This window comes from Homarus americanus, unplaced genomic scaffold (genome assembly GCF_018991925.1).
Source record: "Homarus americanus isolate GMGI-L3 unplaced genomic scaffold, GMGI_Hamer_2.0 scaffold34921, whole genome shotgun sequence".
Taxonomy (NCBI): Eukaryota; Metazoa; Arthropoda; class Malacostraca; order Decapoda; family Nephropidae; genus Homarus; species Homarus americanus.
This window is the reverse complement of record NW_024741901.1, coordinates 13,160,227-13,182,678: the sequence shown is the minus strand read 5'-3', so window position 1 is coordinate 13,182,678 and position 22,452 is coordinate 13,160,227. Positions and strand designations below refer to the sequence as shown.

The 22,452-nt window shown below is 38.5% G+C and overlaps 1 long non-coding RNA gene across 1 annotated transcript; it reads left to right on the top strand.

The window, feature by feature from the left end:
• The first annotated feature begins 1,200 nt into the window (after positions 1 to 1,200).
• LOC121876207 lies at positions 1,201 to 20,012 on the top strand. The gene is made up of 3 exons (XR_006090727.1): positions 1,201 to 1,363; positions 19,122 to 19,263; positions 19,917 to 20,012. It is a non-coding gene; the product is annotated as an uncharacterized LOC121876207 (long non-coding RNA).
• Positions 20,013 to 22,452: the final 2,440 nt, after the last annotated feature.

The window sequence follows — 22,452 nt, the reverse complement described above, 5'->3', positions numbered from 1 at the left end:
AGGGAGTGATGTAGTGGATCCCTCCCCTACAAACGCTTTTGTCGCTAAGTAGCCTACCCCGCGAATTCCCCAGTGTATGCCTCGTGGTCTAGGTCACCAGCGCCACCTTACATGACGGAGGTCAACTACTAAGCCACGCCTACCTGACCTCGTGGTGACCGATCTCTTCTAGCTACAGCCGCAGCAAGCAACACCACCTCCTCCGCCGCTGCCTGGCGGCCCTCGCTCCTGCCGGCGAGCATAGCGACCCACAAGCTAGTCTTCCTCTGAGCACCCTCACCAACCAGCTCTCTCTACTCAACGTTTGTAACCACGCTGCCTTCCGAGCACCAAGCTGCATTGTACACCCAATACAACATGTATACAGACAGCATATTGTGAGTTTCCTTTCTCCATCCCATCCTGAGTGTGAACCCAAACATCACGTACCCCACAAGCTTTCTGGCAACCTTCTCTGCTGTGATAGGGGGCTGTATGTTTCTCCTAGCTAATTGTGTTCCAGGGCACTTTATGAGGTAGTGCTGCAGTGTGTTTTCTGCTCCGCTGTCGCAGGTCTTGCATATGCGCTGCACTGCTGGTGCTGATACCTGTACAATTATTTCCCAAATGCATGGGTATCCCAGTCTCAGTCGGTGAAAGTTGACTTCTTCCCTTCTTGTTATATCCTTCATGAGTGGTGGTCTCTCATAATTCGTGACCGATCGCCCAAGCGGCTAACAAGCCGATCAGTGGCGAAGAGGATAAAAGTAAAAAGTAAAAAGTGATAACAGAGACATGACCGATAGCCCAAGCGGCTAACAAGCCGATCAGTGGTGAGGAGGATAAAAGTAAAAAGTAAAAGCTGAGATGAGCTTCTCGCTGCCTCTAAAATGAATTCTGTCTAATCATTGCAGGACACAACCAGAATGTATAGTAGTTTCTAATCAGTATCGCAGTCACAACCAGCAGGCATGCCTGCAGTTTAATGAAATCAGTGTTCCCAGATCAGTACAGCGTGAGACTCCGCCAGAAGTGCACCCTCCAACCTCTTTATCTCCTAGAATAGAAATACCCGGTACACTGTATGACACTTAGAAATAAACGTTCCAAATATGTTACTCTATTTACCTGTATTATTCAGGAGTATGTCAGTATTTACACGAAAATTAACTCCTGAAGACTGTCATTATTATTTGTTTTACGGTGTATAGTAAGTTTTCGGGTATCAGGAGGAAAGGTGGTGACAGTGTACAGGTAGTGCGATAAGCAATAGCGTAAGTGAGAACAGATACGGGATTACAAGTGTCCACAGGCCAGTTATCAGCTGATTTGTGTCATTCTCACCGGGTTTCAACATTTGCTGTTTTCGTTATACATCGAAAGGGTAATTAATGACTAATAATATAATTATACTATTTCATCATTAGGGTATATCACAAAAATATTATGAATAAACTGGATTGTCACGGCTTTGTGTATTTCGTATATAATTTATCATGTAGAGTTTTTTTGTCTTGTTTCTTTAACTTCAAGGCCTTTACGCATTCTAGATCAAAACCCTTAAGAGTTGTGATGATGTAATATTATGGTCAATTGTATTGGAAATTTTAACTGGGCAAAACATTTCATGTACAGTATTAGTGTTTTATATTTATTATTATCTGGACCTTGGTGTAGGTTTGACGAAACGATACTGTCACTATTTCACAAATTTCATTCCCCTGTGCTGCATAAGCTTGTCCTCAATTATTGCAAAATACTGAGATACTACTGTAGATTCCTACCAAACAGGATGTCTTTCCTTTTGGTCTCAATTTGGCAACTCAGGTTTTCAAAAACTTGTTTTTTTAAGTAATTGTTATATTTTTAAGACACAAAACGATATTCTAGATTGCTTACTTAAATGATTGATTCGTTTTAGTTGATTGAGCTATTGAGTCTTAAATTGGAGGGGGTGCAGGGGGTCGGCACATAACGATGGTATATATTGTCAACTGAGCACAAAAGTTTGTAATACCTTAGACTTTCATTTCATGGGAGGGATTCCACGGTATTATCGTTTTGGTCACCCAGTGAATTTTAGGATTTTAAGTTACCACTGTCCGAGAGAGGTTTAGGTTAGGTTAGGTTTAAATTATATTTTTCCCATGGTTTTTGAATAAAAAACCAAGTGTTTTGATTAATTCTGGGGCAATCTTGCCGAATGACCTGGGGACGAGTTATTTGTTTTACTGTTTATTTTCTTACTTCATTATCATCAGTGAGCTCTTGATATGATAATCATTTCTTGTGCAAATGCTCCGTTTGGTAGATAATTAGGCGCCTATGCATGCACTACTTTGTCTTCTCGGCGGTAATAAGGTGGTGACGTCTCATCCCAGGATGGAAACGGCCAATCAAATTGATGTATCTCAAAACACGCCTCCGCCTGGGCTTGATCAACGTTGATGCTCAGTGCATGCTTCAGAACCGTTCGGTGCGGATGGCTGCTCTCACGTCCGCAAAAAGTGTAAAATTATTCCATATCATAATAAGTTCTTTCTGTTTAATATACCGGGAGTCCGGGGAGCAGAGCCCCTTGGCTCGGAAGTTAGGTAAGGTGAGGTAGGTTTGTTTGGTAAGGTTTTCTACAGTGCTTCTGCTGCTTGTTTTTCATATCAACTAAGGTTAGGTTAGGTTTAATTTAGAAATAACTACTGTTTAACACATTTGCACAAACTATGACAGTGTCCACTATAAAACACAGAGAAATTGCGGCATTTTTATTATAATTTTCTATGAAAAATCGGCCGTGGGTCAGTCATCCATAATTACCCGATTCTGACCTACTTCCAAATAGGTGGATGACCAAGACGATAATTTTACTGGATCCAATTTAGGGAAATTTTCTATAGGAAAAATTTCGTTTTTTACTTCATGAATGGAAATAAATGGGTAGATAAATTGCAATTTTTCTATTTGTGTTTTTTCCTGATTGCCATCTTGAGAATAACTTATAATCAGAATACAATTAAAGGTTTAGAGCCTGAGGCTAATTAAGTCAGTGCCTATCTCCAGGCTATTTGTATAGGCTAATTTTATATGTATATATATATATATATATATATATATATATATATATATATATATATATATATATATATATATATATATATATATATATATATATATATATATATATATATATATATATATATATCTTACTTACGCGGGTTTTTTCCATGCCCAGTGTCTGGCTCGAGACGCTATTTTTAGATTCGCCCCACCCGCCACCCTGCCTGACTGCCTGCCTGCCTGTTTTAGCTCATAAAATTTATCACTATCACAAGTTGTGACCTTCCCCACACACGGTCAAAATACCCTTGACCTTATCTTAACTGACTTAGCGGACCAGTACCAACCACCTCAACCAATGCCTCCTATCGGGTGTAGCACACACTTATCAGTGCTCTGGTCCCCAGCTGCCACTCCCACTCAAGTACAGAGACCCTACATCAAGACCTACAGGCCGATTACTGACTCTGCAGTGCGCCTCTTCGGGCAGTGGATAGTTCACCATCCCTGGACTGAAGTACTTAGCGTGGATGACGTGGAAACCAAATGGATAAATTATACCAACACCACCACGGAAGCTCACCACCACTTCTTCCCCGAGAAGTCCGTCAGATCTCACCCAGCTGACTTGCCCTGGATCACACCTCGGATCAAAAGACTTATGCAACAGAGAGACAGAGCCTTTCATCTCAATGACCACATCCGCTACAGGTCACTTCGCAACCGAGTCATCCGCGAAATACGCACTGCAAAAAAGTCCCACTACCCAACCAAATTACAACACCTGAAGCAGACCAACATCAGTCAATGGTATGGTAAGCTTAAAGAACTCTGTGGACTAAACAACAAGACACACCCCCTCCCCTTCCTTAGCCATCTCACTAATGTTGACGCAGCTGAGCAAACAAATAACCATTTCGCTACTATATGCCAGACGCTCCCACGGCTTGACACAACCACTCTCCCTGCTTACCTACCAGCCCCCCTTCCCACTGACTTAGTAGAAGAATTTGACGTAGCAAAACGCCTGGACAAACTAAAAATTAAAACGCTCTACCACCCCATTGACTTACCAATGAAACTCTTCAAGGAGTTCTCCCCGGAGCTTGCTAAACCCCTCTGCTCCATCATCAATGCTTCTCTCAGTCAAGCCAGATGCCCAGCTGACTGGAAGACCTCTTATGTATCACCAGTGCCCAAGTCAACCAGCCCACAATCCTTAAATCAGCTACGACCTATTGCAATCACCCCAATACCCAGCCTAATCTGTGAAAGTTTTGTGTTCGACTGGGCTTATGCTGATATTCATACTTTCTTTATTCTTTCTTTAAGGGAATTAGCCCACCCGGGCACGGGACATTTTTAATGAACCACATCAAGGCCCAGGGGGCGAAAATATAATAAAACAATAATAATAATAATAATTATGCCAATGATGATGATAATGGTAATAACAATAATACTAGTAATAAAATTAATATAAACATATTTAACAAAATAACAATTATAATAAAAAAAAAAAAAATAATAATAATAAAACTAATAATAATAATAATAATAATGATAATAATAATACCCCCTGTAATAATAAAGAGCCATGAATAAATTCAAAAACAAAAAAATAAAAATATCAATAGTGAGAAACAATATACTGTATGTATGTTGTGTTGTTAATAGTAAGAGTAACAATTGAGACCCTGCAATTGTGTGTAAATGAGGCAGAAAGTCAGATCAGCAACCTGGGACTTGGTCACAATTTTTGTGATGCCATATGGCAGCAGGGGTCTACCATTAGATAACACATTATGCTTCCAATATTACCCGGCCAGAATATAATTTACATTGCTGGAATTCTTACAATATGATGATCATTTTGAATATAAACATCATAGATTTTGCATTAGACATACAAATTTTAGATATAATTTTTACTCTGAGTAAATATGTTATCTTTTGTGCAAAATATATGACATTTATATTCAAAATATTCCTGGTCTTACAAGGAATCCAACAATGTCAATTATATTATCCTAACTTTAGTTTGAGGTATTATTTATTACTAAAAAGGTAAATATTCTGGTTTTCCCACACATCTGGTAGGGAGGGTTGGTGGGGGGTGGGGGGGAGGGAGGGACCGATCGACCATCTGTTCTGTTACCGTGTGAAGGATATTTTTTTTTTTATTAACTGAAGATATTTGTTTTAGCTCATAAAATTCATACAAATTACCCGGTCAGAATATAATTTACATTGCTGGAATTCTTACAATTTGATGATCATTTTGAATATAAACATCATAGATTTTGCATTAGACATACAAATTTTAGATGTAATGTTTACTCTGAGTAAATATGTTATCTTTTGTGCAAAATATATGACATTTATATTCAAAAGATTCCTGGTCTTACAAGGAATCCAGCAATGTCAATTATATTATCCTAACTTTAATCTGAGGTATTATTTAATACAAAATGTTAAAATTTAGTTTTTCACCCAACCTTTCTCTTGAAGGGAGGATTGGTGGGGGGTGGGGGGAGGGTTGGGACTGACCGCGCGGTTGGAAGTGGGGGGAGGCAAGGTGGGGTACTTTGATTGACATTAGTGTGGTGAAGAATATTTTTTTTTTATTAACTGAAGATATTTGTTTTAGCTCATAAAATTCATACAAATTACCCGGCCAGAATATAATTTACATTGCTGGAATTCTTACAATTTGGTGATCATTTTGTATACTGTATAAACATCATATATTTTGCATTAGACATACAAATTTTAGATATAATGATTACTCTGAGTAAATATGTTATCTTTTGTGCAAAATATATGACATTTATATTCAAAATATTCCTGGTCTTACAAGAAATCCAGCAATGTCAATTATATTACAGTCAACCCTCACTTTACGCGGTCCCACATTCCGCGTTTCCACGTTTACGCGGTGCCCTGCCAGAACCCAGGATGCTCACATTCCGCGGTGGGTGTACCCCTTTACACGGGTGAAGTATAATTTTGTTTAATTTAGCTCATAAAATTCATACAAATTATCCGGCCAGAATATAATTTACATTGCTGGAATTCTTACAATTTGATGATCATTTTGAATATAAACATCATAGATTTTGCATTAGACATACAAATTTTAGATATAATGTTTACTCTTGAGTAAATATGTTATCTTTTGTGCAAAATATATGATTTTTATATTCAAAATATTCCTGGTCTTACAAGGAATCCAGCAATGTCAATTATATTATCCTAACTTTAGTCTGATTAATTATTTATTACTAAAAAGGTAAACAGTCTGGTATTCCCCCACATTTATCTAGTAGGGACGTTGGTGGGGGGTGGGGGGGAGGGAGGGAGGGACCGGCGACCGACCATCTGTTACCGTGTGTAGAATATTTTTTTTTTATTAACTGAAGATTTTTATTTTAGCTCATAAAATTCATACAAATTACCCGGCCAGAATATAATTTACATTGCTGGAATTCTTACGATTTGATGATCATTTTGAATATAAACATCATATATTTTGCATTAGACATAAAATTTTTAGATAAAATGTTTAATCTGAGTAAGTATGTTATCTTTTGTGCAAAATATATGACATTTATATTCAAAATATTCCTGGTCTTACAAGGAATCCAGCAATGTCAATTATATTATCCTAACTTTAATCTGAGGTATTATTTAATACAAAATGTTAAAATCTAAATTTTTCACCCAACATCTCTTGAAGGGAGGATTGGTGGGCGGTGGGGGGGAGGGTTGGGACTGACCGCGCGGTTGGCAGAGGGGGGGAGGCAAGGTGGGGTACTTTGATTGACAGATAGTGTCGTGAAGAATATTTTTTTTTTTTATTAACTGAAGATATTTGTTTTAGCTCATAAAATTCATACAAATTACCCGGCCAGAATATAATTTGCATTCCTGGAATTCTTAAAATTTGATGATCATTTTGAATATAAACATCATAGATTTTGCATTAGACATACAAATTTTAGATAAAATGTTTAATCTGAGTAAATATGTTATCTTTTGTGAAAAATATATGACATTTATATTCAAAATATTCCTGGTCTTACAAGGAATCCAGCAATGTCAATTATGTTATCCTAACTTTAGTTTGAGGTATTATTTATTACTATACCTGGTTTTCCCCAAAAAATTTCTCAGAGGGAAGAGCCAGCAGTGTAGTGTGAGAAGAGGGGGAGGGAGTCGTGTCCATTATTTGAATGGACATTAACTTGGCGACTGTATTTCTCTATTTCTCTTAAGTATTAATTGTGTGCATGTACCATCATAAAATTAAGATGTTATTTTTACTACAACATAGTTATGTGTCGTCAAAAAGTGGAGTTTGGGGATCGGCCTGGACTCCATTTCAATTAATCCCATATGTTATGTTATTCACTTTACGCGTTTCTCGCTTTCCGCGGTACCCTCCGGGTTACATTAACCGCGTAAAGTGAGGGTTAACTGTATCCTAACTTTAGTTTGAGGTAATATTTATTAAAATCTAGTGGTTTTCCCCCCAAAATTTCTCAGAGAGGGAAGAGCCAGCGAGTGTAGTGTGAGAAGAGGGGGAGGGAGTTGAGTCCATTATTTGAATGGACATTAACTTGGCGACTGTATTTCTCTATTTCTCTTAAGTATTAATTGTGTGCATGTACCATCATAAAATTAAGATGTTATTTTTACTAGAACATAGGTATTGTGTCGGAAAAAGTAGAGTTTGGGGGTCGGGCCAGTTTCTATTGGAATTAATCCCATATGTTCTGTTGTTCCATTTACGCGGATTTCACTTAACGCGTGGGTTCAATTGACCGCGTAAATCGGGGTACTACTGTATATTCTCGTATGATCAACCACTTATGGTGCACTTTTTATCATTGATAATATAAAATATTAAATACTGTACGTACTATAACATGTATAGAAAAATGACGAAATATTGTGTCATGCTCCCGAGTCCCGGGTCCCCTGTGCGTGGGTTGCAAGGGGACGCTCGAGGTAACTTAGGTTGTAGGCTCGCTCGCAATGATTGACTAATGCTGTCATGTGACCTCAAGAGACATCTGTAATTGGCTGATGCATCTTGTAGATGACCCCTCCCCCCTCACCCCAGGTAAGCCTCAGGGTAGGCTTCGTGTATAAATCTTTGTCACCAGTTCTCGTACAAGGTTCATCTGTTGCTCGCTCCTCTTTTTTGTGGTTTATTGTGCAGTACTGTACAATTGCTGTATATAGGACAGAATCAACCTACAACACAGTGTTTAAGCTGTGTTAAGACATCAACAGAACCAAAATGAACCTTATTACAGTACAGCACTGGAATTTTGGTGAGAGCATGGGCCAGGAGGCAAATTGTCCACTTGTCCTCCCTCTACCACCCATCATCTCCCCCAGTCTACGCACCCAAATCTACTTTTGTATAGTATCTTAATACTGTACAGTATAAATTCATATTCTATTCCTATAATTCATGGGTGTAATTTATGAGGATGTTCATTATGCAAATTATATAATGTTTTCTTTCATTTAAAATTCAGTAAGGAGTAAGAAGGTGAGGAGGTATGAGGAGAGAGGGAGGAAAGGGGGGAAACTGAATGCACTCCCCAAAAAAGGTTCCTTGTCTCCCCATGCCTGCCATTATCATAGTAAAAATTTTTACTATGTTTTTATTTACTAATAGAGATATGTTTACAGTACTGTAATATTATGTGCTTATTAATACCTGTACCCTTTGTATATAATACAGTACAATACTTTTTATAATGTATCAGAACTGTAATGATTAAATAAAAAACTGGTAAATTTGGCTAAGATTACCAGCTACCTACCCTCCTCCCAATAGAGAGGTCTGGGTGAAAAAATTGTATTAATATTTGACTTGTCATGTAATTTTGATGTCAAATTAATAATTATACATCGTATATTTTCAAATGTGTTTAATATTTTATATTAACCATGATAAAACATACACCATGCCAGCACCTTGCCTCCTCCTCCCTGCCTCCCTCCAACTCGCAGTGTCTCACACAAAATATTTTATGTATGATGTGGTGTTGGGGTATTAATTAATGAATAATAAACAATATTGTATTGTTAATGACAGTACGTACAGTAGTTTTATGAATAGTAGTGACAATTGTAGTACACTGCTATTCTTCAAACGACTGTCAATGATGATGCAATACAGTAGAACGTTTATTTAAACCGATTCAATTTAAGATTATTGATTTGAAGCGATACCCACAATTTAGTACAATGTTTTAATTTAAAGCAAATCTTTCCTATTTTGCGCGAGTCAATCTGGCGCATCATATTTTAAAATTCACGCCTAATGTTTCTCTGGGCACGCTACACTGTCCTAAGGGCAAAGCTGTACTGTACATGTACTCAAAATAATGTACTAAATGATTACTAAAAATTTCGTCTAGTGCAAACTATAGCATGATTATATTCAAATTAATCACTATCTTATAACAATTCCAGCAATTTAAATGATATTCTCCCCTGTCACTTCTGTGACATTTTATAAACAAAAAACAAAAACTCAATCTAAAGGACATAAATAAACAAATAAATACAGCTAGACCCCGACTTACGACTGCTTTGACTTACGACCGTCGGGACTTACGACCGTCGCAGTTGTGACCAATTTTTTTTTTTTTTTTTCCAAATGACGCACGCATTTTCTATACCGAAACGTTTCCAGTTAATGTAGTCTCCATGTATAATTAGAAAATTATGGGGGCCCCATGTGCATTCAGCTGACTACATTAAAGGTAAGTGCTCAGTCAGACTGTATCCATTCCTTATTATTTATTACTTTCACTGTACTGTATCCATTCCTCATTATTTATTACTTTTACTGTACAGGTTGTACCTCTCTAGTCCGGCAACCTTGGGACCTGACCGGTGCCGGACCATGGAAATTCACCCTTTTCCTGGATAGATGGTGACTTGTGCTTATGCTTGGAAGCACTAGCACCACTTTCTCTGCATCATGGTCTCTTTGAAGACATATTGAAGGGTTAAATGTCGTATATAGTAGCTTCTCAAATTTCGCGAGTTTTTAATTCTTAACGTATTTTATTGGCACACACAAAAAAATAAATAAATAAAAATTTTGACAGCGGAAACTTGAATTTCGACGGGTTTGAACGGCCCGCCAACGTGCAGACGACGTGCATAATCGTGTAAACAGCGTCATTTCCCTTCTGTACAAAAGATTAATTATTGTTTATTACTGAATGTCTTTTTTATTGAATTAATGTTTGTGTGTGTAAAATGAACAATACAATTCATTAATAATACGTAGAATATTAAAACACACGAGGAAATGACACAGCATTGTTTTCGTTGATTACAAAGCCAGTGACTGACTGGTTCTACATATAAAACTGAAGAAAATAAGACCTTGGTTGTAGCTGTAGTAAAATTAATATGGTTGTTTTAAGTAATGTTATTTAATGTTAATAAATGGAACAATAGAAGTAGCTAACGATAATGGTAAAGAAAAAAGAGATATCGCGTATGTAAGTGCGCATGCGCACACGTGAAAACATATCATCATTACTTTACATAAGAATATGAAAGCAACACTTATTTACTGTTCATATATATTTTAATTAATGTTTCTGAATCTGTTTTTATTGAATTAATGTATGTGTGTGCAAAATTAACAATACAATTTATTAATAATACGTGGAATATTAGAGGAGACGAGACGGCTGCCGGCATTGTTTATGTTAAAGCTTACGAAACCAGTGACTGATTGGTTCGACATTTAAAACTGAAGAAAATAAGACCCTGATTTTAGCTGTAGTAAAATTAATGTAAAAAAAATAATATGGTTGTTTGAAGTACCTGTAATGTTATTTAATGTTAATAAATGGAACAATGTACTGTAAGTAGTGTGGGTTTTTTAGGATGTTTGGTTCACACTCAGGATGTGGGTGGAGAAAGGAAACTCACAATGTGCTCTCTATATACATGTTGTGTTGGATGTACAATGCAGCTTGGTGCTGGGAAGGCAGCATGGTTACAAGCGTGATGTAGAGAGAGCTGGTTGGTGGGGGTGCTCAGAGGAGGACCAGCTTGTGGGTCGCCATGCTCTCCGGCGGGAGCAAGGACCACCAGGCAGGCGGAGGAGGAGCGAGGGCTGCCAGGCAGCTGGTTGGTGTAGGTAGAAAGAGAGAGATCACCACGAGGTCAGGTCTTAAATAGCGGGGGGTAGGCGTGGCTTAGTAGTTGACCCCCGCTCCTTGATGTATGGCGGCGCTGGTTGACCTAGACCACGAGGCACACACTGTGGAATTCGTGGGGTCGGTTACGCAGCGACAAACAACGTTTGTAGGGGAGAAATCCACTACAATACGCCCCCTTCCCTCCAGGTGGTGTAGGAGACTTGTTGTCTGCAGGGTTGCATAGCACATGTGAGGCAAAACGGGCAGTGCATGCCTCATGTGAGACAGCGGCGATGGCGTGGATGAGCCAGTCGCTGGATACGACTGTCTATGTACACACTATCTGTGGGAGAAGAGAGGGAGAAAAAGGGTGTGTGGAGGCGATGAATGTTGTGCTTCCGTCACGGCAGGTACAGAGTCGTCAGATGCGCCTGCTGGGGTGTGTGGGCCTGGGTCAGGAGCAGGGGCTGCGTCAGCAGAAGCGGATGAGGGCTCGTGACAGCAGCTGGGTCCACGACAGCAGCAGGTTGCAGGACATTTGCAGGGAGTACCTGAGGGAGAAAAGAGGGGTGTGTGGGCCCGCGTCAGGAGTAGAGGCCGCATCAGGGGCGGCAGGGGTTACTGCTGGGCCGGGGACGGCGTCTGAGGCAGGACGTGGTGCTTGGGGCAGGAAGAGGAGCTGGTGTCTGCTTAGAGAAGCAGTGCTGCTCTAGGGTGTCTAACCTGCGGTGTAGAGACAGTAGTTGTAGAGCCGATGAGAGCTGCTTCTGTGTGGATAAGCCAATCTTCCATGTTGCTTGAAGACTGTGTCAGTGCGAATCTCCGGGGGTCACCATTTGTAGGGTACGAGATATTTGGTTCACACTCAGGATGGGATGGAGAAAGGAAACTCACAATGTGCTCTCTATATACATGTTGTATTGGATGTACAATGCAGCTTGGTACTGGGAAGGCAGCATGGTTACAAGCGTGATGTAGAGAGAGCTGGTTGGTGAGGACTCTCAGAGAAGGACAACTTGTGGGTCGCCATGCTCGCTGGCGGGAGCGAGGACCGCCAGGCAGGCGGAGGAGGAGCGGGGGCCGCCAGGCAGCGGCGGAGGAGGAGGTGTTGGCTGGTTGGTGTAGGTAGAAAGAGAGAGATCACCACGAGGTCAGGTCTTAAATAGCGGGGGGTAGGCGTGGCTTAGTAGTTGACCCCCGCTCCGTGGGCAGCGCTGGTTGACCTAGACCACGGGGCATACACTAGGGAATTCGTGGAGTCGGCTACTCAGCGACAAACAGCGTTTGTAGGGGAGAAATCCACTACAGTAGCTAACCATGAATGGTAAAAAAAATAGTGAGACTGCGCGTATGTAAGTGCGCACATGTGAAAACATATCGTCATTACTCTACATAAGAATATGAAAGCAACACTTATTTACTGCTCATATATATTGAAGGGTTAAATGTTGTACTCTTTATAGACAAGCAGAGAGAGCGAGAGAGAGAGAGCTGCCGGATGTAAACAAACTTTAATTTCCCGCCGCTTTTTTTTTTTTTTTTTTTTTAGAGGATTAGCCCACCCAGGCATAGGTCACTGACCCACATTGGGGCCTGAGGGCAAAAATTTAATAGTCCTGTAATAATAATTCAGATAAAAAAAAAAAAAAAAGAGTTGCCCATCTACCTATTGACAAACTAAAATCGTTCCGACCACGGGAATTTCCGGACCACAGAATGCCGGACTAGAGAGGTACAACCTGTACTGTATTTCATTGTAGATTTTTTATTAATTTTTTTTTTTTTTTTTTTTTTATCTGTCGGACTTACGACCATTCGGACTTACGACCATTCGGACTTACGACCATTCGGACTTACGACCTGGATTTGGGTCCCTTACCCCGTCGTAAGTCAGGGTCTAGCTGTACTTCACTAGACCTTCAGCGCCAACTGTCAAACGTGTCATTGTCACCGTCACCGTCACCTCACCTCCCCCTCCCTCCCTCTCCCCCATCTTCCCAGCCAGGGTTTGATGGTTTTTGGCTTAAAGTTTTTATCTTATATAATATCACAGACTAAAGTTAGGAGAATATAATTTGCATTGCTTGAATCCTTGCAAGACAGCGAATAATTTGAATATAAATATCATATTTTGCACAAGATAAATTTTTTTTAGCCCTTTGTAATAAAATTAATTAAAACTAAAATTTGTATGTTTAATGCAAACTATAGCATGTATATATTCAAACTAATCATTATCTTATAAGAATTCCAGCAGTATTAATTATATTCTCCCAGGTCAGTTCAGTGACATTTTATAAGAGAAAAATTTAGTCATTCTTAAGGACAGATAAATAAATAAGCAATAGACCTTGGCATCAACTAGCAAACATATCACCTCACCTCCCTCCCTCCCCCCATCTTCCCAGCCAGTAAACAGACCATTTTGCAGCTCTTAATTTTAGCTGTGTTGATTTATGAGTGTTTGTTTTAACATAATACTACAAAAAACAATGTTTTGTTTATTCTAGGAGATGGGCTGAGGTGCATCTGGGTAGACTGTCAGTCTTTTCAGTATTTTGTGTTTCTCTCAAGTACTAAACTAAATTATTCCATTGAAACAACACTTCGATTTAGTGGGAATTCGGTTTAAAGTTTCCTCTCTTGGAACGTATCTCGTGTTATATCGACGTTCTACAGTGCTTATTTATTAATTAAAACCACAACATCACACCCAGACACCCAAACATCCTCATATTGTATGGCAAATTTATGTGTGGTTAACTGTTGAGGAGCTTTGCGCTTGGCAACACTGGTGCATGTCACCACTCCTCTCCACTCCAACTCTCTAATCATCCATAGCTTTCAGCTTTCTCACTCCACATTTTAAAATCTTATGTAACTTAATGTTGAAGGGATACAATGTGATAAGTGTAAGTACTGTATAAAAAATACTGTATTTTAGCTTTCATGTTTAATCAAGACATCTTCAGGTCCTGAGACTTACTAATCCCCCACCCAACAGTGGGTGACCTGACATTGTATCAGGTCATTAATATAAGACCACCAATACCTCTACCTGACATTGTGTCAGGTCAGGTCAGGTCAGTTACATGAGATCTACTAATCCCCCACAGCTCCAAGGGAGTGGAAAATACCAGTCTTTGCTCTAACACACAGCTTCATTCATGACCATATCATAGAGATTTTTAGTTTAGACTCTTGGAAAACTCCCCAGCAGACAGTAACATTGTGGATGTGGGCTAGTGTCTGTCTTCGCAAGATGCATAGTTAAGACACAAGGAAAATTTTTCCAGTAACCGGAAATATTTCCGGTGATGGGGGATTTTTCCGGGTTTGAGAAAGTCGTGAGGTTAGTCGGAAATCTCTCATTCCCAGAAGTGCTCTGCACCAATTGTTCCAGCTAACGGGGATATCACTGTACAAGTAATATCTCCGTTGGCCAGAATTCCTCAAACCCGGTACACTCCTATAGCAGGAATTGATATTTTCTCGGAGAATTCTGAGAAAATTTTCCCGATACCGGGAAAATTCTGGGGATGGGGCAAGTTTTTTTTTTCCGATTTTGAGAGATGAAAATTAGGTGCATTTCCAGAAATTCTGTGAAAAATTTTCCACTACCTGGAAAATTCTGGAAAATTTCGAGGATGAGGGATTTTTTTTTCCAGATTAGAGAGAGTTGTCTCGTTATCTGGAAATCTCTCATTCCTGGTAGTTGTCTGCACCAATTGTTCCAGCTAACGAAGATATCACAGGGAGGTACTACTGCCTAGGAAAAATAGAAGCGCAATGTGTTTAATGGTAGACCCTGCTGCCATATGGCATCACAAAATTTGTGACCAAGTAACAGGTTGCTCATCAGATTGATTTTTTGCCTCATTTACACACAATTGCAGTCTCAGTTGTTTCTCTTAATTTGACACCACAACATGCGAGTATGTACAGCTCCTCCCCGACTTACGACCTACTCGACTTATGACCACCCTGGACATACGACCGCTGCAGTTGTACCAAAATTTTGTCAAATTACATATGTTTTCGAGTCCCAACGTCAGTAATTGCGCTGTGTACTGACAAAATTTTTGTTTGTAATTCACTTTAAAATGGCTGGCAAGCTTAAAGGTGAGTGTTTTGTGGTGCTGAGAAAAAAAAGAGACACCCTTTTTAGATTTTCTATGTATTATTTAAGCATTTTTGACGTACGACCATTTCGACTTACAACCTGGATTTGGGTCCCTAACCCCGTCGTAAGTCGGGGAGGAGCTGTATTCTGCAGTGTATTGTTTATCAATCTTAATCTGTTTTATTTTTTCCATTTCTGTGTTTATTCATGGTTCAATTTATTTATTTATTATGTTGCCCCCTCCCCCCCTAGCCTTGTTGTGGGTTGGTAACCTGTGCCTGGGTGGGCTAATCTCCATTAAGAAAAGGAAAAGAAAAGAAGATTGGCGGTCATAATTGGCCACAACAAAGTGCGGACAAACTCAAATTTGCAAGAACACGTGTGTAAGCACAAATGGTGCACCAATTTCTGTACAATATACAGTCAACCCTCACTTTACGCGGTCCCACATTCCGCGTTTCCACGTTTACGTGGTGCCCTGCCAGAACCCAGGATGCTCACATTCCGCGGTGGGTGTACCCCTTTACACGGTGAAGTATAATTTTTTTTAATTTAGCTCATAAAATTCATACAAATTATCCGGCCAGAATATAATTTACATTGCTGGAATTCTTACAACTTGATGATCATTTTGAATATAAACATCATAGATTTTGCATTAGACATACAAATTTTAGATATAATGTTTACTCTTGAGTAAATATGTTATCTTTTGTGCAAAATATATGATATTTATATTCAAAATATTCCTGGTCTTACAAGGAATCCAGCAATGTCAATTATATTATCCTAACTTTAGTCTGATTTATTATTTATTACTAAAAAGGTAAACAGTCTGGTATTCCCACACATTTATCTAGTAGGGACGTTGGTGGGGGGTGGGGGGAGGGAGGGAGGGACCGGCGACCGACCATCTGTTACCGTGTGAAGAATATTTTTTTTTTATTAACTGAAGATTTTTATTTTAGCTCATAAAATTCATACAAATTACCCGGCCAGAATATAATTTACATTGCTGGAATTCTTACAATTTGGTGATCATTTTGAATATAAACATCATATATTTTGCATTAGACATAAAATTTTAGATAAAATGTTTAATCTGAGTAAGTATGTTATCTTTTGTGCAAAATATATGACATTTATATTCAAAATATTCCTGGTCTTACAAGGAATCCAGCAATGTCAATTATATTATCCTAACTTTAATCTGAGGTATTATTTAATACAAAATGTTAAAATCTAAATTTTTCACCCAACATCTCTTGAAGGGAGGATTGGTGGGGGGTGGGGGGGAGGGTTGGGACTGACCGCGCGGTTGGAAGAGGGGGAGGAGGCAAGGTGGGGTACTTTGATTGACAGATAGTGTCGTGAAGAATATTTTTTTTTTTATTAACTGAAGATATTTGTTTTAGCTCATAAAATTCATACAAATTACCCGGCCAGAATATAATTTACATTGCTGGAATTCTTACAATTTGGTGATCATTTTGAATATAAACATCATATATTTTGCATTAGACATAAAATTTTTAGATAAAATGTTTAATCTGAGTAAGTATGTTATCATTTGTGAAAAATATATGACATTTATATTCAAAATACAGTTTTACCCCGCCTAACGCGGTTTCACTTAACGCGTTTTCGCATATACGCGGTGCCTTGCCAAAGCTGAACTTTCACTTAACGCGGATTTTTTCCACATATACGCGGTGAGTGTCCGAGACGCTATTTTTAGATTTGCCCCACCCGCCACCCTGTCTGACTGCCTGTTTTAGCTCATAAAATTCATACAAATTACCAGGCCAGAATATAATTTACATTGCTGGAATTCTTATAATTTGGTGATCATTTTGAATATAAACATCATATATTTTGCTTTAAACTTACAATTTTTAGATAAAAATTTTTCTCTAGGTAACTATGGTATCTTTTGTGCAAAATATATGACATTTATATTCAAAATATTCCTGGTCTTACAAGGAATCCAGCAATGTCAATTATATTATCCTAACTTTAGTTTGAGGTATTATTTATTAAAATTTAGTGGTTATCCCACACATCTCCTTGGGACGGTTGGTGGGGGGTGGGGGGGAGGGAGGGACCAACCGACCATCTGTTACCCTGTGAAGAATTATTATTTTTTTTTATTAACTGAAGATATTTGTTTTAGCTCATAAAATTCATACAAATTACCCGGTCAGAATATAATTTACATTGCTGGAATTCTTATAATTTGGTGATCATTTTGAATATAAACATCATATATTTTGCTTTAAACTTACAATTTTTAGATAAAAATTTTTCTCTAGGTAACTATGGTATCTTTTGTCCAAAATATATGACATTTATATTCAAAATATTCCTGGTCTTACAAGGAATCCAGCAATGTCAATTATATTATCCTAACTTTAATCTGAGGTATTATTTAATACTAAATGTTAAAAACTCTGGAAGGGAGGATTGGTGGGGGGTGGGGGGGAGGGTTGGGACTGACCGCGCGGTTGGAAGAGGGGGGGAGGCAAGGTGGGGTACTTTGATTGACAGATAGTGTCGTGAAGATTATTTTTTTTTTTATTAACTGAAGATATTTGTTTTAGCTCATAAAATTCATACAAATTACCCGGTCAGAATATAATTTACATTGCTGGAATTCTTATAATTTGGTGATCATTTTGAATATAAACATCATATATTTTGCTTTAAACTTACAATTTTTAGATAAAAATTTTTCTCTAGGTAACTATGTTATCTTTTGTCCAAAATATATGACATTTATATTCAAAATATTCCTGGTCTTACAAGGAATCCAGCAATGTCAATTATATTTTCCTAACTTTAGTTTGAGGTTATCCCACACATCTCCTTGGGACGGTTGGTGGGGGGTGGGGGGGGGAGAGGGACCAGAGCCGGCTGTGTAGTGTGAGAGGGGGAGGGAGTTGAGTCCATTATTTGAATGGACATTAACTTGGCGACTGTATTTCTCTATTTCTCTTAAGTATTAATTGTGTGCATGTACCATCATAAAATTAAGATGTTATTTTTACTACAACATAGGTATGTGCCTTCAAAAAGTGGAGTTTGGGGGTCGGGCCGGTTTCTATTGGAATTAATCCCATATGTTCTGTTGTTCACTTAACGCGGATTTCACTTAACGCGGGACCCTCTGGGTTCAATTGACCGCGTTAAGTGGGGTACAACTGTATTCCTGGTCTTACAAGGAATCCAGCAATGTCAATTATATTATCCTAACTTTAGTTTGAGGTAGCCTATTATTTATTACTATACCTGGTTTTCCCCCCAAAATTTCTCAGAGAGGGAAGAGCCGGCAGTGTAGTGTGAGAGGGGGAGGGAGTCGTGTCCATTATTTGAATGGACATTAACTTGGCGACTGTATTTCTCTATTTCTCTTAAGTATTAATTGTGTGCATGTACCATCATAAAATTATGATGTTATTTTTACTACAACATAGTTATGTGTCGTCAAAAAGTGGAGTTTGGGGATCGGCCTGGACTCCATTTCAATTAATCCCATATGTTATGTTATTCACTTTACGCGTTTCTCGCTTTCCTCCGGGTTACATTAACCGCGTAAAGTGAGGGTTAACTGTATTGTACATGTAACTGCAATATAGGTAGTAAAGATTAGAAGGAACCAAATGGTATACACAACTCATTAAAATGTATTTCTGTATTATTGTATTGATATGTGGTGTTTTACATATGCAGATATTTATGTAAAATCATATTAAGGACTTAAACCATTGCAGGAAGGGATCATAAAGACATGACTATTCTGAGTAAGCTCTCAACAATATCCCAGTCCCGAGATGCAAGGCTATTTGGAGCTACTTCCACAGCAGCTTTCCTATATTGGATATATTGTGTATCTAGAGGAGGCAATCGTAATAGGTCAGTAGCATTATTCTATTGTAGCTATTTTGCTTGGGAAATACTGTACAGTTTTACAAATGTAGGTTTTTCTTGATTCTTAAGAAACCTTTACAACATAGTACTTTTTATTTGGATTCCCTGGTTATGCAGCTTAACCAAATGAATTAATTTTTCAATTTGCTAGCCTTTTACATTTCTAAAATTCTCATGTTTTTGTTTGATTTTTTGTTTTAGGAAAAATATATCATTGCTAAAGTTTCATTGGAAGTAAACAACAAAGTTTCTTATAGTGTAGTGTAATTTTAAGGCATATCTGATATTTTTAAAAATTTTCATTCAGTTATTACTTTTATAGTAAATAAAGCTGTGAACAAGACACAACAGGGTGGACTTTGTAGACGTACTGTAGTTGGCTTAATAAATAATGGACCATTCAGTCGGGTCTAATTACAGTATTAAGGGTTCTCCAGATCAGTCCCTTATTTTCATGATTTGGTACTTACTTCAGATATTAGAAGATAAAATTTTATTTTGTATTACTGTACATAATTTTTAAAGTTAGGTACGTAGTTCTTATTTATGGTAAATATTTACTTTTTATTAGATACTGTATATGAATGCTATTTTTTCTCTTTTATTGTTTCCTGCCAGTGATAATAATGTCTTTTCAGGAAGTTGGCAAAAGATGAAGTGAAATTTGTTGTTAATGACGCTGGCAGTTCTGGCGACAAAAGGAGAGCACAGGTTAGTAATTCCTAGTTGCCTTTGATTTTGTACTTAAATACAATACAAGGGATCCTCGATATACAAACACCCACAGAAATGAACTATGATCCGTAAGGTCAATTATTTAAAAATTCCCACATAAGTACAATGGTTCGTAGTAGTTTTATATATATATATATATATATATATATATATATATATATATATATATATATATATATATATATATATATATATATATAGTCTGTACTCACCCCTGAAGATGTGAATTACACGAAAGCGCTTGGGAACATCGTGTTTTCTTCTTTCCTTGTGGTTATCAGCATATACCTAGATCACGCGCACCTACAGTGATTTACTTGCGTATATATATATATATATATATATGTAACCGGTCGGAATTTGCTGGACTTTAATTTCTCACTTGACTTGGGGTTTATTAAAATTTAATAGATGGTAAAGGCAGTGGAAGCGCCCCTTTGAGAAAAATCCCGAACCAGCACAAGAACACTTAAATCTACTACACAAAATGAACTGTCCGTGACCCGTGGAAGGATAGCGTCTGTGACTGGGATGAATGAGACACACTGTAAAATTTAGACACTTATATTCCCTCCAACACTACAAACACAATCAAATAATGGTACACCAATATGCGCACCTCTTAACTTAAAATTTAACCACTACTCTGGGGAATAAAAGTTATACATGACATAGAAATTATTAGAAACACAGGCAACAATAAATTTGAAGTATCAAGAAATGTTGCTCGCCCACATGAACAGGCCTTAAGGCTTTCACAAAATAATATCAGTCACTTAGGAAATGGTACTAAAAAATAAGAAATTAAATACTCCACAATGAACAGGCCTTAAGGGTTTTCAACAAAATAATATCAGTCACTGAGGAATGGTAATAAAATATAAGAAATTAAATACTCTACAATGAATAGGCCTTAAGGGCTTTCAGCAAAATAATATCAGTCACTGAGGAAATGGTAATAAAATTTAAGAAATTAAATACTCTACAATGAATAGGCCTTAAGGGCACTCAACAAAATTATAGCACCCCAACAGATGTACACTTCCTAACCTAACCTAACCACTACTCTGGGGAACAAGGTTATACCTGAGATCAGAATTATGAAGAACAATTAGAGGCATTAAAAGAATCAAATCACAGTATCACTCTGGTTCCACTTAATGGCACAAACATTCAAACAATATTATCAAAATTATTTAGAAACTATTAAACTACACACGTCAAGATAATATCAGTCTGAGGAATGGTGTTAACTACACCCGTAATAAGGGAGGGAAAATGTTCCTCTAGGTATCTCCGAGAGACCTAGACTCACGGTCTCAGTGTGTGACCATTAGTTCACTCAGATAGCCTCAGTGTACTCCCAGTGCGTCCATGGGCAGGAAGGGAGTGAGCCAATCAGACCTTGTACAGTTGAGAGAAACTTTAGCTTCCCGTTAGCAAGAGGGTTTCACTAGCTGCTCGGGACATGTGGGGTTGTGCACCGGAGTGGTAAGAACTGATCACCCACTGCTGATGCTGGTCCCGTGTCGTGTTAGTTAGTTGTCGGGAGCACTCGTTCACTCAAGAGATCCTTTGCTACCCCGCTAAACAGTGACAGGCCTACACTGATCGGTCCAATGGCGACAATCGCCACCCTCAATCATCAACGGCAGTCAATCTCTCGCAGTCAACTCCGGTCAACTCCAGTCAACTCCAATCAACTCCAATCAAGTGGGTTCTGACGGAAACCCTGAAATGAACTCACTGTTAGCTCTAGTTTACTTTATCACTGCCCTATCTAACCCTGTCTGAGATCGAATGAGACTTACTTGTTATACTGCAATAGTGCAGCACAGGTGACTAGGCCACGTGACTATTTCTGATGGACGCGCGGAACGTCTTGTCTGTGTGAATGCTCTCCGGGACTGGCCTAGCCAACGTCGCGTCTCCCCAAGGCGCTAGCTTGGGCCTACGTGATATATTTTCCGCCTAGCTAATAACTCCTTGGGACACCAGTAACATTATTCAGACTGCTAAACGATCTATAATAATTTCAAATTCAATAATAGTCCCTTAACTTCATGAATCGCATCATTATTAATTCGGTAAATTACATTTAATATCATATAGGCCTAGTTCCGCAATCTCTCGCTACGAGCAGGCAACGCTCCCTCCCCTCAGATGACCTTGAACGCTCAGTATCACTCATGGCGGGGCATTTGAAATTACTCTGAAATTTCTGAATATTACAATCGACCCCCCTAAAAAAAGACAGCACTGTCCTCATGTGCTGAGAAAACATGCATACGACCCCCCTAAAATTTTGTTCTAAGGACTGCACCTCACCCTTTTTGCTAAATGCAGCATTCCCGTCTTCTCTTCTCTCCTTTTCTCTCCCGCTAACACTCGACCCCCCTAAAAAAAGACAGCACTGCCCTCATGTGCTGAGAGAACAAC